The sequence below is a fragment of the Leucoraja erinacea genome, chromosome 9, assembly GCF_028641065.1.
Source record: "Leucoraja erinacea ecotype New England chromosome 9, Leri_hhj_1, whole genome shotgun sequence".
NCBI classification, from domain to species: Eukaryota; Metazoa; Chordata; class Chondrichthyes; order Rajiformes; family Rajidae; genus Leucoraja; species Leucoraja erinaceus.
Window position 1 is genome coordinate 16,484,169 of NC_073385.1, and position 13,674 is coordinate 16,497,842.

Genomic DNA, 13,674 nt, shown 5'->3' on the forward strand with positions numbered 1-13,674 from the left:
TTGCGAAATGGTGATGTAGTCCCCATACCAACCGGCAGTGTTTTTCATGCAGATATGGGGATCTAAATCACTGCAAACTGCAACGTTCCAAATGGTCGCGTTCCAGAAAAACCCACAGGCGTTGATTTAAATGGCCATTAATTTACAGGTATTAAACATTAAATTCCTTCCATTTGGCCTATAAATCCATGACAATGAGATAAAAAAATTATGTTATATTGTGAATTCTTGTGTGAATGTTATTTGGACACTTAGGCTATTTAAAAATGTTAATCTATTCTTAATAAATTGATAGATGTTTAGATCTAGTAATTGAATTTAGTAATTAGCTACAATTAGGTAACTAACTAATTAAATGAATTAATTTCAAGTCATCTAAGTAAGATTGTTTCATATTTGTTTCAGAATGCTTCAATCTATGATAACTGAAAATGTATTATAGTTCTCTTAATTTTTAAGAAAGTTATGGGTTTTTGACTGTCCTCAATCACAGCTTTTGTGTTAAGTCAATGGAAAAGCAATAGAGAACAAGATGCTAATTTCCGAGTATGAAAATGGCCATAACTTTTTAAATACTGAAGATATGAAAGTGAATTAGATGACAAATTAAACTTCTTTTTATGCTTTATCTGATGGGATAAATTACAGACTTGATTTTCTAAATCTCAAAATGTTGTAACATTGCTACTCATTAAATTAGTTATTAAGGAACTAAATTTGTAACAGAGACAGATGATATAATGGCTGCCATACATAAACGGAATAACAGTTTGAAAATGTGAAGATAGTGAAGATATTGAGAGAGGCTGGATAAGGTTAGACAACAACATATGTATAAACTGACACAGGAGTGGGAATACGTTACATTACTATGTGATTGAGTGATTGAAGCTAGATATACAAGAATATCACCAGTAAAGTGCAGTCTCACACAACTGGATAATGGCAGAGTATTACGAGCCACCAATACCCCGTGTCAAATATAAAAATGATCGTACCCATGAAGAAATAATACCATCATTTGTGCATTACCCAGGTTCCAATATTCCCAATCTTTTACCAGACTGAAAACATTCCTAGCATGGTCAGGTTATTCGTAATTCACTCTGGTCAATTATTGCTTTCAACTTCTAGGTAGCAATCCATTACTGGATTAGTGCAAAGATCAATATGAGAGAACAGTACAGTGGATCTCAGAAGCCTATCCATCTATAGCAGCTGCTTATAAAATTACAGACAGCAATAAAAAACTGCTTCATAAACATGACTTAAAAGCATTTAGGGATGTGTACGTTTAAGTTTGATATTTCTTTAACATATGCACCTTCCAGTCATCTGGAATCACGCACTCTCAAAGGAAAGCGTGTGACATAAGATCCAAATGTAATCTCCTCAGTCAGCAGATGATGATAGCGCCTCTTTGAAGGTGTAACTGGTAGACATGGAACGTCAGTTCAATGCTAGCATTTTGCAATGAATTATTCTCCAAAATGTTCAAAGTTTCAACCAATTTACATGAAACACTAAAGGTGGCAGTTGCAGCATTTTATGGTAATTATATTTGAAGGACTTCATAGTACAGCATTCACCTTATTAATATTAAAATAAAGTTAGACAGAAGATCGACACAAAATGCTGGAGTAACTCAGCAGGACCCTCAGAAGGAATGGGTGACATTTCGGGTCGAGACCCTTCTTCAGACTGTCTTCTGTCTGAAGAAGGGTCTCGACCCGAAATGTCACCCATTGCTTCTCTCCAGAGATGCTGCCTGTCTAGCTGAGTTACTGCAGCATTTTGTGTCTTTCTTGGGTTTAAACCAGCATCTGCAGTTCCTTCCTACACACTTAAAAATTATATTTATGGGCCTGAAAAATTATGCTCTGTGTAATTTTGTGCTGGTGACCTGCATAGAAAGGAAATGAAACAAAATTCCAGTAATAGAAGAAACAAAACCAAAAATCACCAGTCTCTTAAATGAACCACAGATTCACTTATTCAATATTAACATTAATTGGAGGCACAAGTGGTTGCAGTTGCTGGAATCTGGAGCAAATAAAAAAGTAGAGCTGCTGGAGGATTTCAGCAGATATAGCAGCATCTGTTTCGGGCAATGTCATCTTGGATTGAGACTGAACCAAAATGTCGACTTTGGATTTGCAATCAGTGGCTGAGACAGAGTATGAGCGAGGTTGGGGGGGTGGGGGGGGGGGGGGGAGGTTAAAATGCCCATCAAACTATGAGGGGAATTAAAATGGTCTCTTCTCTTCCATGAATAATGCCACGGAATTTTTCACACACTGCAAATGTGCAGACATCTTAGGTTAATGTCGTATCAAATAATCTATTGTTTTCTTCCCTCCCAACATCACAGTCTGGTTTTTAAACACAAAAATATTCCATTGTTATTTTTCTATTAACTTCTTTTAAAAACTTTTTATTTTGGATACATTCACCAACACAATGAAGTATGTAGGACCTTAAAACATGCTGGATCATTTGATGATTTGTTTGAGTTCATAAGTCAAATACCATTCACAAAATACTGTTCAATATTTACCCCCCAAATACTCTACAGTAACTTATGCACTTTGAACCATGCCCCTAGATTTTGTGAATATATTACTAGATTGTGTAATCAATGGATTTAACGGAGGACAATTTTCTATCCAATGTGTAATTAAAAAAACAAAAGCACGTGATGGAAGAGGAAACTTGTTTTCGCTTCCGGTCGGGATTCAAATTATAGACGACTACATTGATCTTTGAATACCCTGCCATCAAAGAAATAGAAGCTTATCAGTACATTTTTCTTTGGCTATAAAATGTTTTAACTTTGTAGAAAATAGCCAAGGTACCATCTATTATGCAGGATGAACACAAATTAAGAACTATGGTTTCATTTGTGAAGATGATAAATAAAACCACAGAAATCGTTTTAATTTGCAAAATAAATAGTGCGGAGGAAGACCAGTGAGCACCCTGGACTGGCTCAGAGGAAGAATAGAGATCCAGGGAACTTAGGACCCCAGCATGCGTGTGGGAATGTAAGTGCTTGTGACTTGCTGAAACACTGGGTTAGCGGGTCGGACAATGTAGCTCATTGCTGTGGTGACCTGATAATGTGGGATTTACAATGACCATAAAATCATAACTTAAGGTACTGGGAATGGCAAATACAAAAATACTGAAAATCCTCAGCAGACTAAGCAGCAACTCAGAAGTGAGAAACAGGTGTGTGTTGCTGGTTGATCATCCAGCATCAGGAACAAAAGCTTTTCACTGTACCTCGGCACATGCAACAATAAACTAAACGGAACTGAATGGATGAATGTGTTTAAATGTGCTGCAAAGTGTAAAGAATCAATGAAAAGGATGTCTGATAGTGTGGAAGGTAGAAGTGGAAAAAATAATTAATGTTGCAACGGTAAAAGTAATGCGACGACAACAAAAGAAAAGATGGGTCTAAAAGAGATTTAAATGAGAATAATACAATGATTGTGAAATTGTTAACCTAGTTTCAGGTACAAAAAGTTGTAATGTACCCAATTAAAAGATGTGGTGTGCTTTAAGCTCAATGTAAGCTTCATTGGAATAGTGCAGGGGACCAAATGTCAGACTGAGAGTGGAACATAGAGCAAATGGGATCACAGGCTCACCTTTGCAAAGTGAATGGAGATGTCCCACAAAGTTACATTTAAATTAACATTTCAAACACTTAATAAACCAAATAATCAAAACTGTGGGAAAAAAACACTCCATCAGAATTTTCCACCTTGCGGGGCAAAGTTATCATTTCACTTATACTTTCAAGATTTCATGGTGGCATTATGATCAGAATATACGATTGGGTATGGGAAAGTTATAACAGTCATCCCATTTGTTTCAAAACGTATCTGTAATTTGTCTACATTTTTTTAGCATGTATGTTTGTTGGTTCATATGACAAGCGCTCCTTGGTCACTCCTTTAATTGGTTTTCCAGCAACACCGTCCGTTGATAAAAATAGACAGATCAGATTTATGATTTCCAGTGAAAAACAATTCCATTCTATGTAATGCAAGTAGCCCCAGTACAACTCTAACCTGCTGTATATAGCTGGTTTAAAATTAATTATCAGTCCTCTTAAATGATGGAAATTTCAGTGAGATTTGCTACACCGGAGCCATCACTCAATCTCAAGTTACTGGGACTGCAGGCTGTTGTCAGACAGGAGCTTCTGATCTGACTTACTCCCACACTGTTGACTGACACTTCCAAGAAAAACAAATATAAACTTTCCATTCCTCAGTCTTGGTAGTACAAGAGGGACTGAGGTTACCATGCAAAGTATATACCTGAAAAATAGTTAAGTAAAGTCAGCAAACCTAAATTTCAAATAGTGTTACGTCTGACATAATGAGATTTTTCACATCGCAACTGAAGTACTATACAGGCAGATAGATACAACATGCTGGAGTAACTCAGCGGGACAAGTAGCATCTCTGGAGAGAGGGAATGGGTGACGGTTCGGCATACATACTATACAGGCAGTTCCCCAGGATACGGGGACTAGTGGATTTCCGCAAGGATCAGTGCTGGGGCCGCTTCTCTTCACGTTGTACATTAATGATTTGGGTAAACGGATTGAGGGGTTTGTGGCCAAGTTTGCAGATAGGTGGAGGGGAAGGCAGTGTAGAGGAAGCAACTACTCTGTAGAAGGACTTGGACAGGTAGGTTAGGAGAGTGGGCAGGAAAGTGCCAGATTAAATTCAGTTGAGCAAAGTGCAGACTCATTTATTTTGGTAATAAGAATAAAGGCGTAGATTATTTTCTAAATGGAGAGAGAATCCCGGAGATGCAAAGGAACTTGGGAGTGCTGGTGTAGGACTCCCAAAAAGTTAATTTGCAAGTCGATCAGTACAGGTGCACAACCTTTTATCCGAAGATCCAAATAACGAAAACCTCCGAATAGCGACATTTTTTCAGTCCTTGAAGAAAGGTCCTTGAAAACGTTCACGGAGGGCGGCCCGCAGAGGTGACAGCGGAACCTCCGGTCGGTCCTCGAAGAAAGGGGAACTAAATCCCCATTCATAAAAGAGAAGGTGAGGGTATATTGCGCGGGAGGGTTAATAATTGACAATCTGCTGCTGCCTGCCCGCTGAGGTTAAAAAGTTCCCACGGTAGACTCACGATACACAGTGTATCGTGAGTCTTGCGTGGGAACTTTTTTAACTCAGCGGGCAGCAGCAAATTGTCGCTCCCTTCAGTTTCACCCCACCTACACCCCTCTGCTTCCCGGCCATGTGTGTGACCCCTTCCCTCCCCTCTCCAGCTCCCCGCCCATTGCACCGGCGCGGGGGCTTTGCACTGTCTTCACGTCGGAGCTAGTGCCAATCACCGGAGACGTCAGGACCAACGGGACACCGACCCCCAGGCCCACTGCAAGCACGGAGATCCCAGAGACCCACAGCCAGCAGCAGCCCAGCCCAGCCCCGTTCCAATTCCGGAGGAACACGCTCTCCGCTGTCCCCGTAGGGACAGAAGCTGATGGCTCGGGCTGTGACATCTCCAGCCACCTCCCTGTACAGGAGCTGAGACTGGGAACTGTGGGGTTGTTTGCAGTAGCAGAGGGAGGGGGCAAGGGCGGTACAGTTCCCAGTCTCAGCTCCATTCCAGGGGGGTGACCGGAGACGTCAGGACCAACGGGACACTGACTGCAAGCACGGAGATCCCATAGACTCACAGCCAGCAGCAACTCTAGCCCAGCCCCGCTCCAACTCCAGATGAACCCGGGTTGCGGATGAGGGGGCGCAGCTCGGGCTGTGGGCGAACTGCCACTTGTCGCTGTAGCGGCGCATCGGGGAGCGGGTTCCCGTTGGTCCTGACGTTTCCGGCCGTCCCCCTGGACAGGAGCTGAGAGACGTCAGGACCACCAGAAGCCGCTCCCCGATGGGCCGCTACAGCGACAAGTGGCAGTTCGCCCACAGCCCGAGCTGCGCCCCCTCATCGGGACACTGACCCCCAGGCCCACTGCAAGCACGGAGATCCCAGAGACTCACAGCCAGCAACAACTCTAGCCCAGACCCGCTCCAACTCCAGAGGAACCCGGGTTGCGGATGAGGGGACGCAGCTCGGGCTGTGGGCGAACTGCCACTTGTCGCCGTAGCGGCCCATCGGGGAGCGGATTCCTCTGGAGTTGGAGGGACAGGAAGACACAGCGGCTTTTGAGAATGGTGGGCAATCACTTCCAAAGTTCTGCCCACACACTCAGTACACCTCTCCTACACTTGTCTCCCGCACTAAGATCATCTCGCAGAGAAGGATCCCAGCCTAACCCTCCCTATTCTCTCCTATTCTGCAAGAAAAACCTACATTGAAGACTCAAACTCGCGATCGAGTAACTGCCGGGATCGAGGCGCAAACTCGCGACCTTACGGATCCGAGCCGAGCACTCTACCACTGAGCCAGCCGTTATAATCTACGCTAAAAATCTTCCATTCCGAAAACCGAAAAATTCTGAATTACGAAAAGTGTCTGGTCCCAAGGCTTTCGGATAAAAGGTTGTGCACCTGTAGTAAGAAAGGCAAATTCAATGCTCGCATTTATATCAAGAGGACTGTAATACAAAAACAGAGATATAATGCTGAGGTTCTATAAGGCTTTGTTCAGGCCGCATTTGGAGTACTGTGAGCAAATTTGGGCCCAATATCTGAGGAAGGATGTGCTGGCTCTGTAGAGGGTCCAAAGGAGGTTTACAAGAATGATTCCTGGAATGAGTGGGTTAGCATATGATGAACGTTTGACAGCACTGGGCCTCGACTCGCTGAAGTTTAGAAGGTTGAGGGGGGACCTCATTGAAACTTACAGAATAATGAATGGCATAGATAGAGTGGGTGTGGAAAGGCTGTTTCCACTGGTGGGAGAGTCTAGGACCAGAGATCATGGCCTCAGAATTAAAGGGCAGCTCTTTTAGAAAGGAAGTGTGGAGGAACATCTTTAGTCAGAGGGTAGTTATCTGTGGAACTCATTGCCACAGAGGGCTGTGGCGGTCAAGTCAGTGGGTATTTTTAAGGCAGAGATAGACAAAATCTTGATTAGAACAGGTGTTAAGGGTTATGCGGAGAAGGCAGGAAACTGGAATTAGGAGGCAGAGATCAGCCATGATTGATTGGTGGAGCAGACTCGATGGGCCGAATGGCCTAATTCTACTCCTATAACCTGATATGAATGGGTACTGTTCCTGAGAACCATCTGTACAACGATTTCTCCTGAAGTCAAAAACTTGTCTGTGGCTATGGCTATGCAAATTGTATTGTCCTACTTACACTTGCTATCATTCTTTCATTTTATTGAATAATCACCCTAACGATAATTAATGAAACATACACAATATCCAGCCAATGCTCTTAATTAGTCGTGTAAATTACTCCTGATGTGCCAATGACCAAAATAATCTGAGGACAGGGAGAATGCTGGGTGGGAGTTGAAAGACATACATGGAGAAAATGTAGGATTGGTATAAAAATGAGTGCCTGGTGCATAGCACAATCTTGGTGGGCCAAAAGGACTGTTTCCATGTTTACCTCTCTATAACTTTCAAAGAAAGCAATAGAAAATAGGTGCAGGAGTAGGCCATTCGGCCCTTCAAGCCAAGCCGTTCCTGCTTTTTCCCCATATCCCTTGATTCCATTAGCTCCAAGAGCTATATCTAACTCTCTCTTGAATACATCCAGTGAATTGGCCTCCACTGCCTTCTGTGGCAGAGAATTCCATAGATTCACAACTCTCTGTGTGAAAAAGATTTTCCTCATCTAAATGGCCTACCCGTTATTCTTAAACGGTGAGCCCTGGTTCTGGTCTCCCCTAACATTGGGAACATTTTTTCCTTTTTTCTAGCCTGTCCAATCCCTTAAGAATTCATCCTTCTAAATTCCAGTGAATATAAGCCCAATAGTTCTCAAGCATTTTTTCCAAAGTTTTTCTATATTTGTCCAAATCTAACCATCTTCTCTCAAGACTTTCTCACTAGTTTAATACCTCTATGTTTAGTGGACGAGCTTGAAAAATTGCCCTCCTTTTACAATCAATATCCCTTCAGACATGAATGTGGAGCCACTATTTCAAAACCCAATAAGGCTATATCTCACTGCAAAATGAATCAACGGAACAGGCTTATTTGATGTGAACCCTCTCAGACCCAGGCGACTTCCAAAGAATGGATTGCACAAACATTGATCTAACCATTAATATTTCTACATTTGTAAAGTGAATAAAAATGGTTAACATTTCAAGCTAGACTGACTGAGATCTATTCTTAATGTAGATTATGTAAGCACAAAGATCTGTGTCCCAGGCAAGGATCACCAAACACCCAACCAGAAATTCATAAACAGTTTTGATCAATTGGTGTCTTTCATTGTACCTCGGTACATGTGACAATAAACTGAACTAACTAACAGCTTGGAGTGAATCTACAAGGTCAATGGGACATTGTGTCAATCTGCAGAATGTTGATTATCATCGCATTTCACGAATCTGAGCTATCTTTGGGATATATATTTTCCAACAATAAAAGTGGCAGGAATTTGAAAAGACCAACCAGGCTACACTTGTTTATAATGGAAAAAGCCTGAGGGCAAACTATTAACTCCATGCACTATCCAATAAAGCACAATGTGTAGCAGAGTGAATTGAAGAACATTTCAAAATGTAAAATATTTTTTTAAAAAGGGATATTAAAATTGTGGAAGTAGAACTAAGTTTGCAATGGATGAACATACTGTTACGACAATGGTGCTCAAATTACAGTCAAGTTAAATGCTTTGTGAAATATCATTGTCAAAATCTATCAATCGAAATTAAAAAGTTAGCAAAATAATTACACCCCAATTTATAGCTGAAAATCAAAACAATTGGTTAAAATCAGAGGGAGTTATTTTATGTTCCTATGTAAAAGAGGTGGATTTTCACCAATTTAAAAAAATATCCCACTCCCACAAAGGAATCAATAATTGGCAGTACTGCAAGCAATGCCTCTTCAATAAACAAGGGAGAGGAATTCTGGAGACCACAAGAGATGGAGGACCTGTCCCCTCACTTCCTCCCTCACAAGCACCCAGGGACCATTCCAGCAGTCCTTCCAGATGAGAAATGGGTTCACATGCACCTCTTCAAACCTCGTCTACTACATCTGATGCTCCTGATATGGTTGCCTTTATTTTGACAAGACTAAGCATAGACTAGATGATCATTTCGCTGAACACTAGTGCTTTGTCAGCCAAGGCCTGCTGGCTCTCTTGATGGCTAACGATTTATCTCAGAAATTCTAGGAGCAGAATAGGGACCATTCGGCCCATTAAATCTACAATGCCATTTAATCATAGCTAATCTATCTATCCATCTCAACCACATTCTACTGCCTTCGCCCCATAACCCGACACCCTCACTAATCAAGAATCTGTCAATCTCTGCCTTAAGGGCCTGTCCCACTTGGGCGACCTAATCCGTGAGTTCTGGCGAGTTTGCCCTCGACTCTTACTTACAGGTCGCAAGAGGTCTTCGTAACTCTCCTTCATGCTCGAGAGTGGTCTCCGCGTACTCGAGGCCTCAGCTAGGTCGAACCGGTTTTTTCAATATGTTAAAAAATGCCCGCGAGTAAGAACAGGTCGCCATGGAAAAAATCGACACTTTTTTTACTCGTAGGTTTTGTTGTATAGGTCCTAGTAGGTCAGAATGTTAGTCGTAGGTAATCGAGGATAGTCGAAGGTAGTCGTAGATAGTCTTCATCATAGTTGAAGGGAGGTCGAAGGGAGGTCGTCTTCACTCTCCACTATTCGGTGTCCAATTTTCCCGAAATTAGTCGTAGCTAGTCGAAGCTAGTCTTCAACATATCGAAGGAGGTCGAAGGAGGTCTTCTACATAGTCGAAGGAGGTCTTCAACATGTTATTTTTTCAAACTCTTAACTCTCCAATTAAGTCGCCCAAGTGGGACAGCCCCTTTAAGAATATCCATTGAAATATCCATTGAATTTTATTCCCCTTCCCATTCCTATACAGACCTTTCTGCTCTGGGCTTCTTCCATTGCCAGAGTGAGGCCATATATGAACTGGAGAAAAAGCACCTCATATTCCACGGGTTGCTTACAAAGCAGTGTGAACATTGAATTCTCCAGTTTTAAATAAAACACATGTAGCACCACTGAGGCTCTATAGGCGCTGGTCAGGACGCATTTGTGAGCAATTTTGGGCCCCATATCTGAAGAAGGATGTGCTTGGCTCTGGAGATGTGTGGAGGTTGACGAGAATGATCTCAGGAATGAGTCGGTTAACATATGATGAGTGTTTGATAGCACTGGGGCTATAAACTCGCTGGAGTTTAGAAGGTTGAAGGGGGACCTTATAGAAACTCACAGAATAATGAATGACATAGATAGAGTGGAGGTAGACAAAAGTGTTGGAGAAACTCAGCGGGTGCAGCAGCATCTATGGAGCGAAGGAAATAGGCAACGTTTCGGGCCAAAACCCTTCTTCAGACTGATGTAGGGTAGGGGGGCGGGGAGAAGAAAGGAGAAAGGAAGAGGAGGAGCCCGAGGGCTAAGGGAGAGCTGAGAAGGGGAGGAGACAGCAAGGGCTACCGGAAATTGGAGAAATCAATGCCGCTAGGGTACAAACTACCCAATATGAGGTGCTGCTCCTCCAATTTCCGGTGGTGCTCACTCTGGCCATGGAGGAGGCCCAGGACAGAAAGGTCGGATTCGGAATGGGAGGGGTAGTTGAAGTGCTGGTCCACCGAGAGATCAGGTTGGTTAATGCGAACCGAGCGGAGGTGTTCAGCGAAACGATCGCAAGCCTACGCTTGGTCTCACCGATGTAGATATGTTAACATCTAGAGCAGCGGATGCAATAGATGAGGTTGGAGGAGATGCAGGTGAACCTCTGTCGCACCTGGAACGAGGGGGGAAGTAAAGTGACAAGTGCAGAAATTGGAGGAGTAGCACCTCATATTGGGCAGATTGCACCCTAGCGGCATAAACATTGACTTCTCCAATTTCCGGTAGCCCTTGCTGTCTCCTCCCCTTCTCAGCTCTCCCTCAGCCCTCGGGCTCCTCCTCTTCCTTTCTCCTTTCTTCTCCCCCCCCCCCCCCCCCCCCCCCCCCCCCCCCCCCCCCCCACCCCACCTTTCAACAGTCTAAAGAAGGGTTTTGGCCCGAAACATTGCCTATTTCCTTCACTCCATAGATGCTGCTGCACCCGCTGAGTTTCTCCAGCACTTTTGTCTATCTTCGATTCCAGCATCTGCAGTTCCTTCTTAAACAATAGATAGAGTGGATGTGGAAAAGATGTTTCCACTGGTGGGAGAGTCCAGGACCAGAGTTCATAGCCTTAAAATTAAATGGCACTCTTTTAGAAAGGAGGTGAGGAGGAACTTTTTTAGTCAGAGGGTAGTGAATCTGTGGAACTCATTGCCACAGAGGGCTGTGGAGGCCAAGTCAGTGGATATATTTAAGGCAGAGAAAAACAAATTCTTGATTAGAATGAGAGTCCGGGTGCCCCTTTAGCACACAATTTTGCTAACACAATTAACAACGCACCTGCATATAAAAAATAACATACTAATTGTTCATGCCATTGAACAGAAAGACAATAAAATATCAAGACTATTGACATCAACTGGATAAAGACTTTACACATTACCTTTACTTTCTATTTATAAAGATGTACATGGAAAATATTTAATTAAGATGTGAAATACTATGCACAATACTACGCACAATGTTATTTTAAGGCGGAGATTGTCATATTCTTGATTAGTAAGGGTGTTGGGTTATGGAGCAAAGGCAGGAGAATGGGGTTGAGAGGGAAAGATAGATCAGCCATGATTGAATAGTGGCATAGACTTGATGGGCCAAATGGCTTAATTCTGTTCCTAGAACATATGAACGTATGTTTTGGCACTAAAACAGTTTGACTCTGCTGGCTGTTATTGAATGCAAGCAACTGAGCTTTCCAAAACTGGAGCTCTGAAATTTAACAATATTTATTTATGCAAGCTTGGAGATCAGTCAACAAGCCATTCCAGGTATAACCTTTCGCAGATTGTAGCAATCAATGACGTATCTGGACACCATGAACCCGTTGGAACTGAAGAAACAAAATCAGCCTTCAACAGTGACACATGATTTTGAATCAACCAAATTGACAAGATTACATAATTATAAGCAGGATCAATTATAATAAAAAATAACTATTTGTTGTCCTCTGGAGATCATAGATAGCCATAGTGTTTTACAGCATTGGAACAGGCCCTTTGGGCAACTTGCCCACATTGACCAACAGGCCCCATCTACATAATGTGAGGTTATCCACTTTGGTGGCATAAATGTGAGGTTATCCACTGGTGGCAAAAACAGGAAAGTAGACTTTTACCTGAATGGTGGCCGATTAGGAAAACGAGACCTGGGTGTCATGGTACACCAGTCCTTGAAAGTAGGCATGCAGGTGCAGCAGGCAGTGAAGAAAGCGAATGGTATGTTAGAATTCATAGCAAAACGATTTGAGTATAGGAGCAGGGAGGTTCTACTGCAGTTGTACAGGGTCTTGGTGAGACCACACCTGGAGTATTGCGTACAGTTTTGGTCTCTTAATCTGAGGAAGGACATTCTTGCCATAGAGGGAGTACAGAGAAGGTTCACCAGACTGATCCCTGGGATGTCAGGACTTTCATATGAAGAAAGGCTGGATAGACTCGGCTTGTACTCGCTAGAACTTAGAAGATTGAGGGGGGATCTTATAGAAACTTACAAAATTCTTAAGGGGTTGGACAGGCTAGATGCAGGAAGATAGTTTCCGATGTTGGGGAAGTCCAGAACAAGGGGTCACAGTTTAAGGATAAAGGGGAAATCATTTAGGACTGGGATGAGAAAAACATTTTTTACACAGAGAGTGGTGAATCTGTGGAATTCTCTGCCACGGAATGTAGTTGAGGCCAGTTCATTGGCTATATTTAAGAGGGAGTTAGATGTGGCCCTTGTGGCTAAAGGGATCAGGGGGTATGGAGGGAAAGCAGGTACAGGATACTGAGTTGGATGATCAGCCATGATCATATTGAATGGCGGTGCACGCTCGAAGGGCCGAATGGCCTACTCCTGCACCTATTTTCTATGTTTCTATGTTTCTACACTAGTCCCACCAGCCTGCATTTGGCCCATATCCCTCTAAACCTGTCCTATCCATGTACCTGTTTAAATATTTCTTAAAGGTTGAAATAGTACCTGCCTCAACTACCTCCTCTGGCAGCTCGCTTCATACACCTACCACCCTTTGTGTGAAAAAGTTACCCTTTGGATTTTAATTAAATCTTTTTAAGGAGGTGGATTTTAAAACTGCCCCTCCTCCGCCACTTAATCTCCTCTCCCCCATTGTCCACCCCCACTTTCTACCCAATCAACTTAATTTCTGAATTGAATTCCATTTGTCCTATTAGTTCTGAAAGAAACCGATTGCAGTAGAAAATATTATTTCCATTACATTGAAACTCCTAGCATTCCAAAGGATTTGAAAATGTTCCATTGTTATGGAATGCACGGCGACTAGTTTGTGCAAGAAAATAACTCAGAAGGGATGATTAACAATTCCACTGCTTTATAGTAACATTAAAACATCTCCAATGTCAAAAGCAATACACTACAAGGACCT

The 13,674-nt window shown here is 42.6% G+C and overlaps 1 protein-coding gene across 6 annotated transcripts in view; it reads right to left on the minus strand.

Moving 5' to 3' along the window:
• The window catches only part of foxn3 (forkhead box N3), a 329,549-nt gene that overhangs the window by 123,146 nt on the left and 192,729 nt on the right, over positions 1-13,674 (minus strand). The window lies entirely within an intron of this gene.